The sequence below is a fragment of the Ictalurus punctatus genome, unplaced genomic scaffold (genome assembly GCF_001660625.3).
Source record: "Ictalurus punctatus breed USDA103 unplaced genomic scaffold, Coco_2.0 Super-Scaffold_100046, whole genome shotgun sequence".
Taxonomy (NCBI): Eukaryota; Metazoa; Chordata; class Actinopteri; order Siluriformes; family Ictaluridae; genus Ictalurus; species Ictalurus punctatus.
The window spans coordinates 508046-531500 of NW_026521087.1; the positions used below are offsets into that span (position 1 = coordinate 508046).

At 37.4% G+C, this 23455-nt stretch overlaps 1 long non-coding RNA gene across 15 annotated transcripts; it reads left to right on the top strand.

Moving 5' to 3' along the window:
- The first annotated feature begins 307 nt into the window (after window positions 1-307).
- On the top strand, window positions 308-12693 carry LOC128630039 (uncharacterized). Of its 15 annotated transcripts, none has more exons than XR_008394239.1 (11): window positions 832-1503; window positions 1971-2086; window positions 4214-4447; window positions 5355-5546; window positions 5848-6007; window positions 6838-6960; window positions 7311-7698; window positions 9820-9947; window positions 10141-10306; window positions 11034-11158; window positions 11525-12693. It is a non-coding gene; the product is annotated as an uncharacterized LOC128630039 (long non-coding RNA). The 15 variants fall into 15 exon arrangements; XR_008394244.1 differs by lacking the exon at window positions 832-1503 and adding an exon at window positions 4946-5020 and having other exon boundaries at window positions 1537-2086; XR_008394248.1 differs by lacking the exon at window positions 832-1503 and adding an exon at window positions 6655-6772 and having other exon boundaries at window positions 1537-2086; window positions 6871-6960.
- Window positions 12694-23455: the final 10762 nt, after the last annotated feature.

The window sequence follows — 23455 nt, forward strand, 5'->3', positions numbered from 1 at the left end:
TAATGTGTTCTCACTGAACATGAGACTAGTTAAGCAATGAAGGCAATACATCCCAGACCATAATATTTTCTGGACACGGCTTGGACACACTTTATTTGAACTTCCAATACACCAGGCACAAGAACGGTTTCTTTCCAGAGGCCTTCATTCATGGCCCTTAAAGAGTATTCTTAATCTTCAATACAATGTCACTGTGACCTGTGATATACATATCAGTTATTGTATAAACGATTACAATTATTTATTATACATATTTTTTGCATTTAGCAATTTCATTCTTTACATATAAGTCATATATTACAAGGAACAACTCCAATTTATTGTTGTTATTGTTGTTTTGTTGTGTTTATCTAGGCTAGTTAATATTAACTATGTAAACACAACAAAACAACAACAACCATAAATTGGTTATAGATATTGCGATAAATTAGGTCACAATACACTTTTCTATGATGTTGTAGGTAAGGTGATATCCATCCATCCATCTTCAATACTACTTATCCTTCAGGGTCACGGGGAACCTGGCGCCTATCCCAGGGAGCATCGGGCACAAGTATATCCTGGACAGGCCAATCCATTACGGCACAATCACATACACACTCGCACACCCATTCATTCACTACGGACACTTTTAGACATGCCAATCAGCCTACCATGCATGTCTTTGGACTGGGGGAGGAAACCGGAGTACCCGGAGGAAACCCCCACAGCACGGGGAGAACATGAAAACTCCGCACACACAGGGCCGCAGTGGGAATCGAGCCCCCGACCCTGGAGTGAGGCGAACGTGCTAACCACTAAGCCACCATCCACCTGGTATTGTGATATCTTTTTTTTAGTAATTACAAAATAAATTGAATTGAATGAAAGCAGCTAATTATATGTAAATTTGCTGATGTTTTTAAAAGCCTAATCTTTCAAATATCTCCCTCCTTTTTTTAAAAAACTAATTTTCAGTGTTAGAATTTAGTTTTTGTAGGAATGAAATAAATAAAATATCTAACTCAGTTGAACAGTTCTTACTTGTTACTACTGGTACTACTTGTATTGTTCTCTGCTAGATATATATCGCTTTGCTTGTATTTTTCTCATTTGTTAGTCGCTTTAGATAAAAGCATCCGCTAAGTGAATAAATGTAATGCACTTTAAATCTATTCATTTATTTTACATCCCCACCCCCATCTGTTTACATGTTTTCACATCACGGCTACTTTGGTGACAGTTTGTTAGCTAAATTATATAGCATGATACATATCCCTGCTTGAGTGTGCGAGCATACTTGACCAATAAAACTGATTCTGAATCTGATTCAGAAAAATGGCAGTGATCCGTACGGAAGCCGAAGGAATCGACTCATATTGAAGAGCTAAGCCAAAGGATTCGGTTCACTTAAAAGAGCCAGTGCTTTCCATCATTGAAGGAAGTGAAGTGCGCGGTGAAAAAGCATCATAATGGACGCTACAGTGGCATGTAATAATTGTGGCTTACCGTACACGTTGTCTGGTAAAAAAAATGTATTAAACAAATTCTCTGTATTTACTTATACAAGTATTTTCCGGACGCATCTTGGTTACACACTGCTGAATGCGCTGAATGCAATGTGGGTTCAGAACACACCTAATTAACCTAATTAGCTAGTGAACCTTTGACAATTAGCAGACTACATCCTCAATGTGAGCGTTTTAAAGTTAAACAGTGAGACTTAATTGATAAACATGGCCTTCGAGTTAGCTTGAGTTTAGTTGGCTAGCTAGCTAACGTCTTGCATTAAAGCTTAATTTTCTTTTCTTTCTTTCTTTTTTTTTTGCAGCGTGGTTTCTTAAAAATGATAAATAACCAAATTCCACACAGCAAATGTTAGCCATGTGAAATGTTAAGAAGAGCAGTGGGGGAAATTTCCCTATGTGATGTTTAGCTTCATAAATAAGTGCACTTGATGTTTTTTTTGGTGGTTTTATTGCTGTTTACAGAGGGTAAGGTTGTGGGGAGGCTGCCCCATGTGCTCTTCTGTGTGGAGTGTCTCTGCTCTCTGGAGTGTCCTCAGGACTCCAACTCTGTCCCCTCAGTCAGCTGTCCCGAGTGTAGGGTGAGCACTGTTCACAACTCCTGTCCATGCAGCCATCACTCCCTTACTGCGCTACAGCATGTCAACCAGCTTTCACAACTCTTTTTAGGGAAAGTAGCTAAAGCATGCTCAATTTGTCACCAGATGACACCATAGATTACATTTTTTCTAATTACTTATGATATGGCAATGAATATTACTAACTAGTTTTAAAAAAGAAAGAAAGGCAGATAGGGTGCCGATACTTGTAGAGTTGCATAGATATATCATGAACATGCACATTTTTTAAACGCGTCTACAAATGAAGAAGGCAGGCAAAAAGAAGTCGTGAAAGGTGAGTAGTCTGAAGGAAATGGTTACTCGTTTGTAAGTATCAACAAGAAAAGTGTTTAAAATGAAGAACTATGGGACAGTAAAGTTATTAAAACATAACTTTCTCAGATTTACTAAGTAGATAACACTAGTTGGTCATTACTACACCCCATAACGTTAGATAAGTGTGTCCGAGTTTAGTATTTATGCAGACCTTTTATTTATTTTTTATTCCTCCACCACTAAGTCTGTCCATCCATCTGAGGTTCTCATTAATGCAATATCTCAACCAGTGGTTGAATGTTTGTAGGAATTCTATAGACTATATTGTTGTTGTAACCAGCAGATGACTCAATTAGTATTTGGAATTGATCCAAAAATATAAGAGGTCACAGCAGTTTCATGTTTAGGAACTCAAGGCCCTTTATTGTTTTTTTTTGGCTAGCTACGGTTTTGCCATCATTCCATGCTTCTGTGTGTCCTTGCTTTTGCATGAAATTCTTGTTTAGTGTGACATCTCAAGAACGAAAGGTTGAATGTTTTATAGTGTAGCAGCAGCGGCAGGTGGAACACAGACAGAGTGAGACTGGTTAAGAGAGCTTTTATTTTGTAGAATGGGAGTGCAGAAGGGTCATGGGACACTCTGTCCTGGGGCAGCAGTCTGTGAGGGAGGTGTTAGAGAGGAGTGTGGTCGCTATGGGCCAGGCAGAGTGGTGTAGGTCGGTAGCAGAGTGCGGAGGAAGCGTAGGTAGTGGGGGGGAGAGAATTGCTGTCATCATCGTCATCTGCAAGACATAGAACCGAATTGATCAGCATAGACACGTAGACAAAAGCTGCTCAAGCTGCTGAGGTTGTGATGCCCTTTTATCCTCTCCAGTCTTCTCTGAGAGGGTGAGGAGTTGCAGTGTTTATCTGCCGCAATTTGTGCTCTATTTCCCCACCTCATGCTCTGCTGCAGTCGACAACAGTGGTGCTGAAATAACTGTCTGTTCAGCACCCAGGTGGCAGTAGTGTGAGGAGCATTTTTCACCTCTTCAACAGGTTCACGTGGAACCTGTACGTTTCTGCTCGCTTATCGGCTGCTGCAGATGTTATCGTCAGCTGCTGGAGGCTGGCCTCCATTAGTTGCTGCAGCATGGAATCCATGTTTTTATTTTTAAATTTTTTATTATTATTATATATTTTTTCCTTTATTTTTTTATTTGGCCGCGTCTGTGCTCATTCCCGTATCCTTCACCAGACTTACAAATGAGAAAATACAAGCAAAGCAATATATCAAGCAGAGAACACTGCAAGTAGTGCTACAATAGAAGATTTTTAATTGAGTTCTAGAAGATGCAAAAATGTAATCAGCCCTGAGATTCTAACCAGCGACCTTGGCGTTCTTACCACCACACACTAACTAACTGAGCTACATTGCCATATATATAATATATCATAATAGTTTCGAAGAGAATTTTTAAGCGAATATTTTTAAGTGTCCAAAATTATATGGACGGCGCTCCGTGCAGCGGGGAAAGCACTCAGACATAGCCCGGGGAGGGAGCGTCATGTCGCACAGACTCTGGCCAGCTCCAGGCCGATCATCGCTGATTTTTTTCCCTGGGCGTTGAAGAGTTATCATTGATGAAATTGTTACTTTACATTTATTTGGTAAAAAGCTTAGATTTTTTTGGAACATTCGGCCGTTACATCGGGTGATGAACAGTTCCCAGATAGCAAGCACATTTGGGCCGATTCTGGTAGAAATGCGCCACTGTCGGCTCAATTCCGGTATCGGTGAAAAGGTAATTGTCCAGAGCCCTGCTGACCGTTCACACCACTTCTCGTTGACAGACGGTTTTTGCTATGTGGGCCAATCTCAGCTGAAAGCAGGTGTACTTGCGGCAGGTCCATACTCTGTGTAGCGGTGTGTATCTGCTTTTTCGAGTTCGTTAAGTCACAGACGGGCCACAGCTAAAATTAAGGAGCTCAGCCGCCTGGAAAACACTTTTGACGGTTAAATCAGTTAGGATACTCGAGGCTGCAGTCATTCTTCGTTTTCAAGAGGAATCATTTCAGCTGAAGAAGGTAAGTAATTTAATTGAGTAATTTCAGTCTACAATGTTGTTTGATATTTAAAATGTCATGGAGAAAATGTTTTTTAAAAATCTTTTCAATGGTATGTGTGATTGTGACGAGAACATCAGATGGCGTACTAGCAGCTAGCTAGCCGGCTAGCTAATTTAGCTTAAGAGGCAGCTCGACACTTTTTTTTTTTATAAAGCTTTTTTAATTGCTGTACAAATAAGATAAACTCCTAGTTTATTCCTCCCCTTTCCTGTTTTACTACTTTTTATTTAACTTTTTTAATATGTTGTGTCAGAAAACCCACACAGTTTGCAGCATGCTGTGTCCTGTTATTAGATTATATTGTCCACTTGGCAGTATAACAGACCTGTTGTTCGGCTCAACACTGTATTTCTTATGTGCAATTCTTAGCCTTAGTCTAGCAATATACTAATTTTTTGTCTCTTTGAGTGATCCTGAAGGGATTGAATAATGTTTAAATGCAACTGTATTTTAAAGACAGCGATAAAGAGGGCAGGACCTGGCCAGACCTCCAGTCAGACGTGGAAGTGTCTGGGTAAAGACCACCAAGGTGTAAAACATGCAGATATTTGTTCAGCACATCGCTATTGCTATTCCCTCATGCTTTGAGAGCATATTCAAAGTTGTATTTTTCATGAAACATTGTAGAATTTGGCAATATAGTCAATATTTTAGACTCTTTCACAGAGTCTGGAAAGAGTGGACGATATGCCATATGAGCGTATTCTTCTGCTTTCTGATTGACTTTCTTTTAGGTATTAATTAACCATGATTTCCACTCAGCCATCTTACTGGAATTGTGTAGGTTAGGAATAAGACTGAGGATGGAGTTGTACAGTTTTGTAGTGTGTATCGTTTGTAAATATTGTTAACTTCTTTACCATAGCCATGCTGAGGGAGGTGTTAACTAAATTAGAGATGGTGCTGGACCAACAAACCACTGAGATTGCTTCAACTACAGGAGGTCCAGGTGCAGCCTTTGGATATTGATGAAGATTTACTGCCCCTGCAAGACCTTCCTCAACTGTGTAGTCTGGAGCGAAGGATGCAACAGAGCCCAGATTACAAGCAAAATCTGGTGAGAATTTTTTCTCTTTTTTTTGTTAACAACTGCTTGCACAATTACACAGCTACTGAGAGCATTTTTGTTTTCTCAAGGTGACACACTCGTACTCAAAGCACAACATTGAACACCACTTTGATATGAGGGAACAGTTATGACCTAATATTTGGTAGAGGAGGAAAACATGGAAAACACACAGGTCAGGGTAACTGCAGAAGTAGTGAGAAGCACTGACACTTTTGACGAGGCAATACATGCTTATTAATTTTATATATTATATTATTTTATATTATATTATTGTTTTAAGAATCCTCAGTTTCAGGTAAACTGGTTGGAGCTTATTGACAGGGCGGATGTGCTCAACTGCACCTGGTGCATATTGGTGATTACTAACTCCCTGGAAAAGAACCTCAATTGGAGGGGAATCAATAGAAAGACTTCACTGTCCGCTCTCCAACTCGGAGAGGTCGTGATTGGTAAGTATATCTGTTTACATACAGAATTAGCTGTCTCTCTCAGATGATATGTAAGGGGTAATCCACGGCTAGATGTGCATTAAACGATTTTAGTGCATGATGTGGAGGAAATGATCCACTCGTTCAAATCGTTTAATGCACACCTAGCCATGGATTACCCCGCCTATACCATGGTCTTTCCACAATTAATAATGTTAAAGCTGTCATTGGTTTAGAAGTGCAAACTTTGATTAGAAGTTTAAAATGATCGTTAATTTCTATTAGTTAGGTCGTTAGATCTGGAATTTTGCCCATTATAAATCAGACACAGAGGTAAAGTAGTGTGATGAGATTGCATTTATTTGAATGAATTGACAGATATCTATCAGAGAGAGAGAGAAGGAGAGAGAGAGATCAAGCGTGTATGAATTACGTGCATCATAGGTGCCTCTCAGCAGTCAGTGTTGCGCAGCAGTAGTGTAGTAAAACTAAGAGTTGAATTACTTCAGAAACAGTGATGGTACCACCTCGTTGCTGAGAAATATCATGTAGCTTTTCACCAGCAAAGCTATTTTTATTGTTAAAGTTGCAGAAAGCGCTGGCAAGATGTGTCTGTTCATATGAATGTCTCTGTATGCTCGAGTGTCTGTGCGTGTGTGTGCATGTAGGCTGCGCATTGACCAAGAAATGATTACGGTGATCAATCTGACGGGAACTACCTGTGCAATAAACGGTTATAATGCACACCTTCCAGCCAATCAGAATCCAGTATTCACAGTGACCATGGTATAAGCATAGTTAATGCTTAAGATTCATAATGACTGTATGATATGTATTGCTTTATTCCAAAGTTCATAGAAACCTCTTTACGGCTAATGCTGCAGAGATGGAGGTCGAGAGGACCATGAAGAGGTGGCTCCAGCTGGCATCAGATCAAGAGTGTGAGTGCAAGAGAAGTCTTTTGCAAAAGGAAGGTATGTAGTGTTTTAACTGTGGTGTTTTTGTGGTATTTGTTAAAATGTTCCTACTGTAGTTTATTTTTAATTGTTTATAAAAAATTGTTTTAAAAAAATCCTTGCTGTTTTTAAATGGTGGAATTTGTGTGTGTGTGTGTGTGCTTGGTAGCTGGGTGGGTACACAGTTGCGGTCGGAAGTTTACATACCCCTTGCTGAATCTACAAAATATTAATGCTCTTAACAAAATAAGATTGATCCTGTGCAATCGTTGGGAACTACATTGTGCGAAATGTCCGCGTCGCTTCAACAAAGGGTAAGGTGCACACACAATTTTTCTTTTGCTTGTGTCCTTGATGTCGCTGAGCAGCTACCAGGAATCCTGAAGAAGGACGAGTGCATTGGAGCAGTCGTGCCGCATGCGGGGGCAAACATCAGGCTTCGGCAGACAGAGGTTCTGAAGAGGGCCAGCCTGATCGAGACGGTATGAGGCAGATCACCCACCGCGAAGATCATCGTCTCTGGACCTCTTCCCTCATACAGATGTGGAGCTGAAAAGTTCAGTAGACTTCTAGCATTAAATGATTGGTTAGTTTCTTGGTGTAATTAACAGGAATCTGCTGTTTGTTAATAACTGGAATCTGTTCTGGGAGCGTCCTAGGTTGTTTCGTCCTGATGGCCTGCACTCCAGCAGCTTCGGAGCGGAACTGCTGTCTGACAACATCTCCAAGACACTACAAACCAAGTGACTGCCTACCGTAAGCACATCTTCCTACAATAATGTTCATCATAAGCAATGTTCAATTAATAGTTTAACACCTGTAGTACATACTATGGAGACTGTGTCTGTTCCCTGAGCTATACAAATACATAGACAATTTCAGAATGTTTGTTTTAGTAACCTAATTAACCTAAAATTATATCATACTGAATGCACATCCAGCACCTTTAATCTGAAGCTAGGGCTATTAAACATTAGATCTCTTGCGTCTAAGGCTCTTATTGTTAACGAAATCATTACTGATCAGGGATGTAATTTAATGTGTTTAACGGAGACTTGGATTAAACCAAACGAGTACCTAGCATTAAATGAAGCCAGTCCTCCTGGATACAGCTATGTACATCAGCCTCGTTCAACTGGTAGAGGAGGAGGTGTTGGTCTCATCCATAGTCAAAATCTAGGCGTCACACAAAAACCTAGTCATAAATTTAATTCTTTTGAAATTCTTTATACCAGCATAACTTATGTAGCCACTAAAAATAAGTAAATTCCACTAATTATTATTTACCGACCCCCAGGGCCATATACTGAATTTCTTAGTGAATTTGCAAACTTTATCTCAAACCTGGTTGTTTCTGTAGATAAAGCATTAATCGTCTGTGATTTCAATATTCATTTTGATAACCTGGAAGACCCTCTGAGAATAGCGGTTGTGTCCATCTTAGATGCAGTAGGGATTAATCAGAACGTAATCGGACCTACTCATAATGGTGGTCACACTCTTGACCTCATACTAACATACGGATTAAATATAGAAAATATTGTAATTTTTCCACAGTCTGAAGTTGTCTCAGACCATTATCTTATCTCGTTCATAATACATATTGATCATAATATTTCCACCTCCGCTACCGTGTAAAACGTACTTTCACATCAGCTACTGCACCGAGCTTCATAAATAACCTCCCAGAGACATCAATTATATTTGGATCACCGTCTGATCCCACAGAACTCGATCAGGCAACTGAAAGCTTGGAGTCAACACTCCGCTACACGCTAGATAGAGTGGCTATAACGATCAAACGCGAACCTTAAAACAGACAACTCGACAATTAGAACGTAAATGGCATCAAACCAAATTGGTGATTATTCCAAACAGCATGGAAGGAGAGCCTACTGAAATATAGAAAATCTCTTAGCGAGGCTAGAAAAATCTATTTCTCCACCTTAATAGGAGATAAAAAAAACAATTCTAGATTTCTATTCAACACAGTAGTAAAATTTACTAGGAATAAAATCACTACAGAGAGAAACACTCGATTATTCCATAGCAGTGAAGATTTCATCAAATTTTTCATTGGTAAAGTTGAAAATATTAGATGTGAAATTCAGGCTATTAAATTAAAACCAGACAGTATTATAACTCACCCTGTAGATGATAATATAGCAATATCGGATCAATGTTTAGAATGTTTTACTCCCCTTAGAGAGACCAAACTAGCTTCATTAATCTCTTCAGCAAATTCATCAACTTGCTTACTAGATCCTGTGCCTACATGTTTCTTAAAAAGATTTGTCCAGGAGTAATTGAACCACTTTTAAATATAATCAACTCTTCCCTTAGCACTGGCTATGTACCTAAATCACTTAAACTAGCAGTTATTAAAACCCTGATTAAAAAACCTGACTGACCCGTCTCAACTGTCCAGCTATAGACCAATATCACATCTCCCCTTCATCTCCAAGGTCTTAGAAAAGGTTGTACACAGCAAAGTTATGCTCGTACTTACACAGGAACAACATTCATGAAATGTATCAGTCAGGATTTAGACCTCATCATAGCACAGAGAGAGCGTTAGTTAAAGTAGTAAATGACCTTCTACTGACCTCTGATCAGGGTTGTGTCTCGTTGCTTGTGTTACTTGACCTTAGTGCAGCTTTTGATACTATAGATCACACTATTCTCCTTGATAGATTAGAAAATGTTGGCATTAAGGGAACAGTCCTCTCCTGCCTCAGGTCTTATTAGACCGATCGTTATCAGTTCAGTTCGTAGATGTAAATGGAGACTTCTCCACGCATACCGAGGTTAAATTTGGTGTTCCACAAGGTTCTGTTTGAGGCCCACTGCTTTTTACTTTGTATATGCTACCTCTAGGTCAAATTATTCGTAAACATGGAATGAACTTCCACTGTTATGCTGATGATACAGAGCTGTATGTTTGCAACTGAACAATAACAACAATAAACAACAACTGAAGAATAGCGAAAAACTCCAACTGTTTTGTAAGTCAAACTTTTTAATGTTCACCTGGAATTTGACTCAATAATAATAAATCTCAGAATAATAAATCTATATGTTTACATGAACTGAAGTTTTTGATCATAATATCAAAATTGTCTCACAATCCTAAATGATGGAATTGTATCTTATGTTGGACCATGTATTCCAGAGATTTTTTATTTGAATTTCTTGTAGCGTGCTTACTTGAAGACGATGAGGCGGAGCAGCATCGGAGAGACAGTTCGCTCCATTCTCCAAAGAATCGGGGAGAACAGTCTGTGGTGTATGTTTTCGTTGAAAGCGCCAAAAGGTGGGAAGCTGGCTTTGACTGATCAGGATGAAGTGTATGGCCTTGTACACTGTGAGTATGAAGGATAAAAAATGTATACCGTAATTTTCGGACTATTGAGCGCACCTGAATATAAGCCGCACCCACTAACTTTAAAAAGAAAAAAAATTTTGTACATATATAGGCCGCACTTGTCTATAAGCCGCAGGTGTCCACGTTGTAACGCGAGATATTTACACAGAAAGATGTTACACAAATAGATTTTTTAAACTTTTAATTAAATACGTACCTTAAATGCTTTTTTCCTGAACAGTGCGTGCCAAGCTTACGTGCAGCAGCTCTATTTCCTTCTTCAACAGCCAGATCGATCGCCTTTAACTTGAAAGCTGCATCAAATGCATTTCTTCGTGTGTTTTCCATGATGAGGGTGTGTGCATGAAGCGCAAATGACTGATCTGAAGAATTTAGTGTGAGTGTGTTTGATTTAATTCGAACAGTTTCATTGGTCCACTGTGACCTGTTCGGTAATTTCATTGGTCCGATGTGACAAGGCTAAATATTTTGGCGGCATGAAGCTCGTTAGCCCATAAAAATCCATAAATTAGCCGCATCATTGTTTAAGCCGCAGTGTTCAAAGCGTGTGAAAAAGGTAGCGGTTTATAGTCTGGAAATTACGGTACATGACGGTATATGCCTCCTTTGCAAACTCTTGAGAAGAAAGTCTTGCCTTCAGAAAACGGACATTTTCTCTGTTATTGCATTCCAAGGCTGAATGTTTTTGTTGATATTTATGTTACAGATATTGCCGAACAAGCACATGGACGTGAATATACTGTTGCCGGTTGCAGAGAGGCCATCGGCAGCTACCTAAAAAATGCCCCAGGCAGGAAAAGTGTCAAGAAACACATTGTGTTTATGATGAAGGTTAGAATTTAAATCTACAACTTCTGTGGTTCTTTTTCTTTTCTCATTCATACAAATGTGCCATTGTGTAACACTGTTGACTGACTCATTAGTTTTTATATCCCTTTGAAAAGCAAAAACCTTTCCACTATGCATATAACTGAAAGTGCATACATGCTCCAAACCTTTTGTGAATACTGATGATTGATTTGGAGGTTTCAAATTATGAGTGAATTGTGGTTCACTTTCTTGCGATCAGGAATGTGTAGCTAATGTCTGTAGTTTACTGATTCCGAAATTGTTGGTTCAGACTGCATCATATAGTACTAGTATATAACAATGAAATGAAATGCCATATATTCAGATATATCCACTGTCTGTTCACAGCAGAGCTACATGGGATCTCTAGTGCGTCCTGCAAGAATTGGGCCTTAGTCCAGTTCAGATTCAATTTTGTAATTCCTCTCCCTCGCGTGACAGCCTCCAAACAGTACAATTCTAATGAGCTTGAATATACGGAGAATTCCATTGGGTTTGATGTCTGACTAATAATTTTTTTCTTTGATTAGCAATACATAGGAACTATATCTGGCTATTTTGTGTGTTACAATATTGAATGTCATTTTTCAGCTTTTAACTTCGTCTGCATTTACTAAAATTCATGCATGTTTATTAAAAATATTCATGGAGTTTGTTAAACTATATAATTGTTGTCTGTCATTCATAAGATTCGTCATGTGAATTCCATAGACCAGAATCTAACATCCACATTATTGAAGCTTGTTTAATTACGGGTTTGTTAAAGCATGCGGTATGTTATATGCTTTAATTGTATCTTGCCACATAATGTTGGAAAATGAGTACTTGTGTACTTTTCAAGAAATTAGATACAAAAAGGATTACACATATCTGATTAGAAAAAATAGCATCATAATGTGTGTAACTTTGTGTATAAATATTGTGTAGTGTATTTACACCACATTATGAGGTGTATATACAGGCAATTACAAAATACTATGTGCATGTTGTTGAGTCTTTCTGGAATTCTATATCCCTGTTTTATAAAGCACTGAATGGTTTGGGTCCAATATATATTTCTGATCTACTGGTACATTATGAACCATCCAGACCTCTGAGGTCATCTGGAACAGGTCTGCTTTCTGTTCTCAGAGTCAAAACTAAATGTGGAGAAGCAGCATTTAGTTTTTATTCTCCACATATCTGGAACAAACTCCCAGAAAACTGCAGATCTGCCAAAACTGTCAGTTCTTTTAAATCAAGACTGAAGAATTTTCTTTTTGCTGCTGCTTTTAAATCAATCATCAAGGTATTTTAATTAATATCTTATGCTGCACTGTAACCATTTAATCTGTTTTAACCTGTTTTTTATTTGTTTGTTTTTATTACTTTTTTTAAAATTTATTTTATATAATGTGTATGAACTCTTTTTAATGTCTTCTTTTTAAATGTTGCTTTGTGTTGCTTTTATGTAAAGCACTTTGAATTACCCTGTTGCTGAAAATGTGCTATACAAATAAATTTGCCTTGCCTTTGTGGATCTTCTCCAGTGAAATAGATGAGGCCACCTACGGAACGCATTAATTTACATAGGAGCAGCGATGAGAATAGAAATGTATTTCTAATATTAGTTGAAATTTCAAAGATTAAGGTAATGTATCATACATTATTACATTACAACGATAATTATCCTGAACGGGTTAAAAAAGAAGACAGAGATTAATAGTAATATCATGTCAGATTTCTTACCCAGAATACCGCTTCTGGGGAAATTGCCGTTCCCGAGGGTGGACACACGAGGGCAGTCAAGCTCCATCCAGCACAAGACACAACGCCGCCTGGAACAGAAGGCAGATTTGGGCTACTGTACACAAACAGCTCATCGGCGTTATTACTGTGCATTGTCTAGTTTTCACATAAGGACAATACACGGCTCTTCTGCACTGTTCATCATCTAAAAAACAAACATTATGTAATATACATAGCAGTATATTTATCATAATAAAGTTCACTCATTAATAACGAATAATAAACATTTCTATAACCCCCCCCATGTTTGTTTATATATATATATATATATATATATATATATATATATATATATATATATATATATATATATATATATGAAAGGAAATTCTCTTATATCATGTACTCTCTTATATTATGAACTGCTATCAAATACCTATGATGAATAATTTAATTACCTCTTTGAATAAACTGATCACTTGCCATCTTTATTATAGTAGACTTATTTTGTAGTATGACCTGTGTGATGCTGTGTGTTTTGTCTAAATCTGTCTGGCCCCTGCACCAGTAGAAACTGTCCACGCACTGCTTCTTATCAATGTGTATAAATACTCTTGGTTTGCATGAATAAACTCGGACGTCTCCGTGAGCATGCATGTGTCCGTGTGTGTTCACTTAGGCTCCCCAGATCTCAAACGCTCTGAGAAAAACCACACCTTCTAGCTCATAGCAGCACAGAACTAAAAGTTAATAGAAGTAAATAATTGTAGAACAGGCTGAAAGGGCTGACGGAGATCTGAAGACATAAATATGAGATTCCATGAGATACTTGGAAATCTAACTATATATATATATATATATATATATATATATATATATATATATATATATATATATATATATATATATATATATATATAATGTCCCCTTCTCTCTGTACCACGTTCTAAATATTCAAACTGCCCAAGAAAGAAAATTAGCTGTTTTCTGAGACGGTGAAGTGGCTCTTAAAAGAGCCTTTGTGTATATTAGACGGAGTTGTGGTTTAAGCGCGTTCTCCGCGAATACGCCGGGCCAGCTGAATATCCTTGGGCATGATGGTCACTCTCTTGGCCTGCGTTCTCTAGTTTTGACATATCAAAAACAGTACACGGAGCTTCTGAACTGTTTACCAGCATTATTATTATTATTATTATTATTATTATTATTATTATTATTACATTTTTAAAGAACATACCCTCGATTCTTGACATGGAAATGTTGTTTGTAAGTTTACATTGAAATAATATATCCAGATATCTGTACAGCTGCTTTGTGACAATGTCCATTATTAAAACACGCTACATAAACTAACAAAATGCAAAGGTTAGATACAGCAATGATTTAATACAACTCCGTTCAAATGCATACAGAGGCCTGTTCAGACACCACAGCGTTTAAAAACTCGACATTCGCGGCGTCATAAACGGGGGAAATGGTCACGCATACCACCAGGACAGGTCTAGAACTCTGAACGCTGCTCCGATTTCACTATATATGTGCGCGCGCTGGCCAGACAGACGGAAAGAGACACGGTATACAGACAGCACACCAACACATTTAAAGCATATTCACACATGATGATGATGATGATGATGATGATAAATAGTTTGATATTTCTGTAAAGTTGCTTTGAGACAATGTCTATTGTAAAAGCGCTATACAAATAAATAAAAATTTAATTGATAAATATACTGCTATGTATATTTTATAATGTTAAAGTACACAAATTGATTTGTAATATGAAAATATTAATGTATTTCTAATGTTATTAGAAATTTCATTCTCATCACTGCTTCATGTGTTCCCTACGTGGCCTCATCTACTTCACTCGAGAATATCCACAAATAGGGAAGAACATTACAAAGATAGGTAAAGTATACAATAATTATTTGGAGGGCCCACGGGGTTCCTCAGGGTTGGCTGCTGCAGTGCCCGATGGCTTCATGTAGGCCATCTTGGCCTCATTTTCCACCACATCAGCCATACATTCCTGTTCCAAGTTCAGGAGATGATCTATGGCTTCATCAACCATCTCTGGACGGCCAGTTACAGTAACCAAATTGGGATCTGCAGCTCCGCTCTGAGGAAACCGAAGATCAACTTTAAATTCATCCATGATTTTGTGGATACCCTTGGTACGAGCACCAATAATGCAAGCATGAACTCTGCTGTCCAAGGTAATGTCCTCAGATATAATTTCCTCCAGTTCATCAACAATGCCTTGGATAGCATCACATGCTGCTATAGCATTCTGCTCATAGCCGGTGATGCTGATCTGGTCCTAGTTCTCGTCATATTTCTCAGGGAACTGGATGTTGACATCATGGTCAGTATGGATCTGGGTGATTATGGCACCCTTGCGAGCAATGATCTTGGGATGATATTTGGGATCCACAGTGATAGGAGCTTCAAGTTGACCGAGAGCCCAATCCTCCTGTTCAGCCTGCAGCTCTTTGATGCGCTCAAGAAGCCTTTCTTTAGCATGGTCCAGGTGAGTGGCAAGGCCTGTAACGGAAATTATGTCGGACTGGAGCTCAGGAGCAGGCACTTGAATATTGACCTCAAATTCATCCATCATTTTGCAAATGCCACTTCCTTTCTGCCCAGTGATGTAGCGATGAAGCTCAAAAGGCACTTCTCCTTCAATGCTCACATGTACCAGAACCTTCAGGGCTTCCACTGCAGCCTCACGTCTCCATGTAATATTTCTTGGCCAACTACCACAAACTTGGAACAGAATACCCCTTCTGGGAAACTGCCGTTCCCGAGTTTGGACACACGAGGGCAGTCAAGCTCCATCCAACACAACGCCGCCTGAAACAGAAGGTGGGTTTGGGCTATTTTACACCGACGCAGCTCATCAGTGTTATTACTGTGCATTGTCTAGTTTTCACGTATCAAGGACAATACACGGAGCTTCTGAACTGTTTAACAGCATCATCATTATGATTTAATTTTTAAAGAACGCACCCTCTTCTCTAGACATGGAAATGTTGGGGTTTTTTAAGTTTACATTGTCACACAGCAGCTGTACACATATCTGGATATATTATTTCAGTGTCCATTCTTAAACACAGATGAACAAACAAAGAAACTAACCACATGAAAAGGTTAGATAGACCAATGATTAAATACTACTCCGTTCAAATGAATACAGAGGCCAGCTCAGATAACACAACGTTTAAAAACCTCGACATTCGCGGCGTCATAAAGGGAACAACCGTCAAGCATACCATCAGGAAACTTATAGAACTCTGAACGTGACGTCATAACAGATCTTATGGCTCGCTGCTCCGATTTGACTATATATGTCTGTGCGCGCGCGCCGGGGAGACTGACCTAGACACGGTATAAGGACAGCACACAAACACATTTAAAACATATTAACACATTAACATTATATCATGTACATAGCAGTATAGTTATCATAATAAAGTACACAAATTTACTGCTAATATTAACATTATTAATGTCTTTCTAATCTTATTAGTCATTTCATTCTCATCACTGCTCCTACGTAACTTCATGTGTTCCCTAGGTGGCCTCGTCTATTTCACTCGAGAATATCCACAAATAGGGAAGAACATTACAGAGATAAAGGCTTAAAATTGCTTGAATGATAAAAAGTCAATAAATACGAAATCACTAGATAACTTTAAAGGGTTTATTTTCTACAGAACATGAATACAATCCTTTCACTCAAAATAGGACTCCCCGCTGCAGACCCTCCTCCAACGTTTTCAAAAAAGCTCCTAGCGTCATATCTAGCGACTTTTTAGACAAACCTTAGCTACTTTCCGTAGAAGAGAATGGCCAGTACTGCCCGGTGAGTGAGAGGTCCTGCTTTCCCCCGGAGACACGCCTCTCTCTGCGGCTACTCTGTTCAGTGAGGGGCAGAGAGGAGCAGCACATTCATTCACTTCTAACTTTCTCTCTGAGAGATTATTTTCCATGGAAATATAGCACGAAATCACAGTGCACTCGTTGTCTTTAACTTATGTGTGTGGTGGTTTAGTCAGATGACGTCACGGTTATAAAATCAGGATTTTAACAGTGCAGATCAGCAGCTTGGAAAAGGTTTGAAAGTGACTGCTGGTGAACATGTAGTCTCTTATTGGGCCGTGGTTCAGTCACTATTTCATACTCGTCCTGTTGTCTGACAACAGAAACAGAAAAAATACGTAAATGAAAACAGCTTTATTGGGAATTTGGCTGTAAAGGGCTGACTTTAGGCAGAATGAAAATACGATGTAATGATGTAATGAATATGCTAATTAGTGCATGACATCATCTAGAAACGTGTGGACACAGTGCTCCTGTCACTCACTTGGAGTATTTTAACATTATAGTGAAGATAAATCAGTGCCTGGGAAATACAAATTTAGTCCATCACGGCTGGGAAAAGGAGCTATATTAAAATTGGCTGTGTTTTTATTATTATTATTAATACTAATAATATTTTTTGGAATTTAAAAAAGAAGAAATAAAGAATACGTTTGAATGACATCTCTTGTATAGTCCGTGAAAACAAAAGCATACACAGTATTTGAAAAGTGCTTGAAAGTCCTGGAATTTCATTATGAAGCATTTGTACAGACCCTGTTATATGTACTATGTGATTGATGTATTAAACATGCCTCTTGATTTCTGGGTTTAGCATAGTTATACCTCGGTTTGAGTTTAAAACAATAGCTAGATTTACTGGTAGAATATTGCTAGTTAAGTTTCTCTCACAAATATTATTGAGTAGATAAAGTATATTCAGTAGCTTTTCTGGGATAGTGAGAATTTAGGTTAATATAGTAGAAAACAAAACACTCCGATTATCCTGGTTGTAAGAACTGCTCATTCATCTGTACACCTTTACAGTTTTCACTGCAGATATATCATCAGCTTTATTGAACAAGACTCAGAATCCTTGTCACCTCCCAGCCAATCAGTCATCAGTCATGATGAATTTTTGTATGGTTGGAAGCATGTTTAAAACACAGAAAGTGCTGAGATCATGTAAGAATGAGGTTTTACTCACTGGCATAAATGTGTTCACTTTAAACTTTGTTCCTTCCCTTAAACACTTACCTGATTGAGAATTTCCAATGTTTGTAGAATGATGATTCTCAGTACAGCACATTACCAAATATTGATGGGATTTTAATTTATTTATTTATTTGTGACAATTATGGGATTTTCTAATTTATATAATATGTGAACATTTTTTTTTTTTTTTACATGATTTTACACCTTATCTTATTTGGCTCATCAAGGTTCAGAGCATTCCATTCTCTTAAATCAACATTTCCCATTGTTAGTATCAGAATCTTATTTAACATGCAACATATTCAATAATCTGTAACTAAGACTCAATAAAGAAATTCTCATTACACAGTGTCCAGAATGTCTCTGAAACACTTCAGCCTATGATTGGCCATGGATTCCTGGGAGGACACTGTAGCAGTCTCTGAGGATTTCTTCTTATCACTTCACTGTAAAAAAACCAAAAAAAAAAACAAAAAAAAAAACCAACCAACCCCAAACCATTAAATGCTGGCTTCATCTTCTTTTAATTTGATTGTCAGTGCTCAACTCAAACCAACAGCAGTATTATTAATAATATCAGGAATGATTGTGTCTAAAATCAACCACTGATTATATCCCACTTGTTTGTTTCTAGATTGTATGATTTATTTAGCCAAATCTAAACTCACCTCTCCATTTGTGTAACTGGATACTCAGGATAATGAAATTTCACTCTGGTTTCCATCCACCACCACCCCCCTTCCATTTTCTACATCTCCTATCATACAGGAACCTTGAGCCTATCCCAGAGATCATAGGGCACAGGACAGGGTACACCCTGGACAGGGTACCAGTCCATCGCAAGGCACACTCGCATACACATTCACACACCCATTCATACACTACAGACACTTTGGACATGCCAATCAGCCTACCATGCATGTCCTTGGACAGGGGTCATGCAGCAGGCCAGCAACCCTAAGCACAAAAAGCACATAAGGGTCCACCGAAGTATGGTTAAAAGAGAATAAAATTCAAGTTTCAGAATTTGCCAAGTCAATGTCCTGACCTTAATCCAATAGAAATGTTGTGGAAGGACCTCAAACAAGCAGGTCATGTCAGGAAAATCACCAGAATTCCAGAGTTGAAGCTGTTCTGTACTGAGAAACGAGCTAAAATTCTTACAAGCCGATGTGCAGGACTGATCAACAGTAAAAACAGGGAAAATGTTTAGTTTCGGTTATTTCTGACCAAGGGGTTCACACCATATGCTGAAAGCAAAGGTTCACATAGGATCACATAATAGAAAGAAAACATTCTACACACCGTTATACCACCAGCAGCAGTCTGGACTGTCGCCACAAGGCAGGTTCATGCTGCTGATGCCAATGTCTGACCCTATCATCTACATGTCACAACAGAAATCAAGATTCATCAAATCAGGCAATGTTTTTCCATGCTTCAACTGTCCAGTTCCAGTGAGTCCACACCCACTCTAGCCTCAGGTTCCTGTTCTTGGCTCACAGACAGGAGTGGAACCTAATATGGTTGTAGCTTATCCACCTCATTTGGTTAGACATATTGTATGTTGCAAGAGGGTTTTCTGCTCCCCACACTTGTAAAGAATTATCATTACCATAGCCTTTCTGTCAGCTCGAACCAGTCTGTCCATTCTCCTCTGTCCTCTCTCATAACAAGGTGTTTGTTTTTCTCCATCATTCTGTGTAAACTCAAGAGATTGCTGTCTGTGAAAATCCCAGATCAGCCTCTAAAATTCTCAAACCAGCTCGTCTGGCACCAACATTCATACCATCATCACTGAGATCACTGAGATTCTGATGTTTGCTGTGAACATTAACTGAAGCTTACTGAAATACTTACCTGTATCTGCATGATTTTATGCATTGCGCAGCTGCCACATGAATTAGTTAAGTTCTTTTTCAAACACATCCTGCAAAAGCAAATAAGATCGGCACTCCAGCTGCTTTGAGTGGCCTAATGCAAAATGTATTCAAAATACTATTTTTAAGAACTCCAAAACACCTGAAACTGGATTCAAGGCACTGTATGCAGTGTTACCACCATTGAAATCACCATTTAATTACATATGCTTCAACAGTTAAAATATATAATAAATAAATAAATACATTATTATTATTATTATTATTATTATTATTATTATTATTATTATTATTATTATTGTTATTATTATTATTATTATTATTATTATTATTATTATAATTAATAATAATAATAATAATAATAATAATAATAATAATAATATGTGTAATTTATATAGCTCCTTACTCATAACCAATGTCGCTTTACAATTACAATGTTTCAACAAAACATGGAACATGCTGTAGACTAGATTTGAGAAAAGATATGATTTATAGTTTACAAAGAAATATTACATTTCTCATCAAAACACAATTACACTGCTTATGCTAAGCTTAATTTACACAAGTTTCTAATTACAAGATTGAATTATATAAAGTGAGCCTGATCGATTCATGTAGTATTAATGTAAACCCATTACATTATGAAATCTTGTGGGGATGTCGGCACTGACAGGTGCTATAACTATAGTATTTAAATTAACATGATTCAAAGGTGTGTGATAGAATAGCACAGTGTTTTAATAAATTCAATGCTAAATATTATGTGCTATTATTAATGAATATCCTGGTGTCTAATATTATTTTTTGAGAACAGTTTCATATTAAAATACAATGAATCTGCACATTCTAACAGTTCAAATGGAGAAGTTATTAATGTTTTGTCACATTAATGATTCTGTGTCTCATTGCCAAAAATGAAAACCTCTTAACTCTGAAAGTCAATTAAACAATGTTTGAAGGAGAATCTATAGTAAATGTATCATCAGATGACTAAAGGGAATGCTGGATGATCCGTCACATCAGTTTTAGCCTGACATTTTTGCTTTTGCGTCACACATTTGTACAACAGTTTTTATGAAACAGACATTGATTGATTCATAAATCAATTATCTCGCTGGATAAAACCTATACCTATATTATATATGTATATATTTATGTATGTATAAAATGTAAATGGAAGGTTTTTGCTTCATGTTTTTTTAAACTTTGCTGTAGACCGTCATTTGAGTCAAACTTATTTGCATTTGAAGAACACAAAGTGCATTTGCCTTTTAAAGAAACTAAATAATCATTTAGTGATACACCAAGTGGACAGCTCAGAGTTTAAAGGGTCAAAGAGAGGACTTTCTGATCTATGTCGAAGAAGGTAAGAAACCTCTCTAAACTGTGCCTTTATTTTGGCACAATGAATGATATATTTGTTATATTATGCACTTCATATAATTTGATGTGCACAGTTAAAGTCTGATTATTAAGTGGTGAATGGTACATTGCTTCCTCAATTGGCTATTTTCTTTTTAATCCTTGAGCGCTCTTGTAAATTGTCTAAAGTTGGTATCTTTCTAGTTAATCAGAAAATGGAGAATTCACAGAGGCCCATGCTTTTTCTTTTACTTGAAACTCTGATTTCAAGTATCAAACTGATTTCAAGTATTTTAAAAAATCTCGTTTTACAGTACACTATGATTGATTTAATATCACTTGTAAATTGTCATCATTTAAAAAGGCAATACCTTTTATAGATTAAAAACACAACCTATCAAATGTTCCTATAATGTATATATTTTTTGCGCAGGGATATGCATTTTCTCATTGCGGTTGATTCTGACCCATCAGCAAGGTAAGAATACAGTATAGTAGAATACAGAAATTCACACACACGCGCACACACGCGCACACACACACACACACACACACACACACACACACACACACACACACACACACACACACACACACACACACACACACAAATGTCTGAGACCACATTGAAAGTCTGGATTTTTTTTCTCTTTTACATTTTGAAATAAATAGGTTTTAGAATTTTTTAATATTTAAAACAAAGAAAGTAAATGTTTAATATTTTGGATATTTAATTTTTTTAATTCTGCAACTGTAAACATTAAGAAACTCTGGATCTCTTGTAAATATTTTAAAGGTTCTACTTTTTTTTTTTTTTTTTTACTGAAGTTGTAGTCAATAATACAATTTCGAATGAAAATTCTAAAATTAAATAAGAAAAAAATGTAAAATAGAAACATTTTCCACTAGTGCTCTCAGACTTTTGGCCCCGACTGTGTGTGTGTGTGTGTGTGTGTGTGTGTGTGTGTGTGTGTGTGTGTGTGTGTGTGTGCGTGTGCGTGTGCATGTGTGTGTGTGTCTGTGTGTATGTAAACAAACTATTAATGAAAATAAAATTTTGTGTAAGATAAATGAATGAATAAATATGTTGTCTTCTCTTCTCCAGTCGATGTGGCCTTAGGAGGAATAGCAATACAATCTTCTTTACACTAACAATTATCCTGCTTACTTTGCTAGCGATGACAACAGAGCATCTAACATGAATTTTGACTCATGTACTGCTACAAATCCTCAGTATAACCCATGGTGGAGGGTGGATTGTTGGCGGTGTATGATATTAGCAGTGTAATCGTCACTAACAGAGGCGACTGCTGTTCAGAACGGATAAATGGTGCTGAGATTCACATTAGCAACTCCTTGGTCAACAACAACCCCAGGTGAAATATTTAAAAAAATAATTTATATAAAAATATCAGCCTAAATGAGTAAGAGTTTATTTATAGAATTTTATTAACATTTTAAAAAGCTTGCTGAATATAAGGCTTTGCAATTTGGTAACAAATATTTGTATATATTTACAACTCTAATGAGGCATTACAACATTCCAGTAAAATTGTTCTTTATGTAATATACATAATTATAAAGCACTTTAAGACTTAATAAATATATTGTGAAATATTTTAAATGACATTAATTAATGCTTAAATAGTCACTCATAAGTTTACTGTAGTATTGCTCATTTAGTACTGTACACTTTATTTTACTGAAGTATGACTCAGCAACATTTAAACAAACTTATTACAGAAAATGTAGGTAAAATATATTACTGCAGATCTTTATCTGATTGGCAAGGACATTTTTAATTGTATAAATTGTGTAATTCTGACATGTAAATTTGCAAGGAATGAATTACTACTTACTGAAAGTAGTTCTGGCTACATGCCAAATTGCAGGTTTAAATGAATGCTCTCACTTTAACATGTTAGTCCTATAATTAAAACTTATACAAGGACATGGATGGATATTAGAATACTGCAGTATGTCTCTCTCTCTCTCCCTCTCTCTCTCTCTCTCTGTGTGTGTGTGTGTGTGTGTGTGTGTGTGTGTGTGTGTGTGTGTGTGTGTGTATGCTATACAGTAACTACATAGTAACTTAACTACATTATACATTTTCTCATCTTCCCTCCAGACAATGGGGAATCCGTCTATTTCTTAGAAGGAATAGTGACACAGTGCCCTGCGATGGACTGGCACTCTGTCCAGGGTGTACCCCGCCTTGTGCCCGATGCTC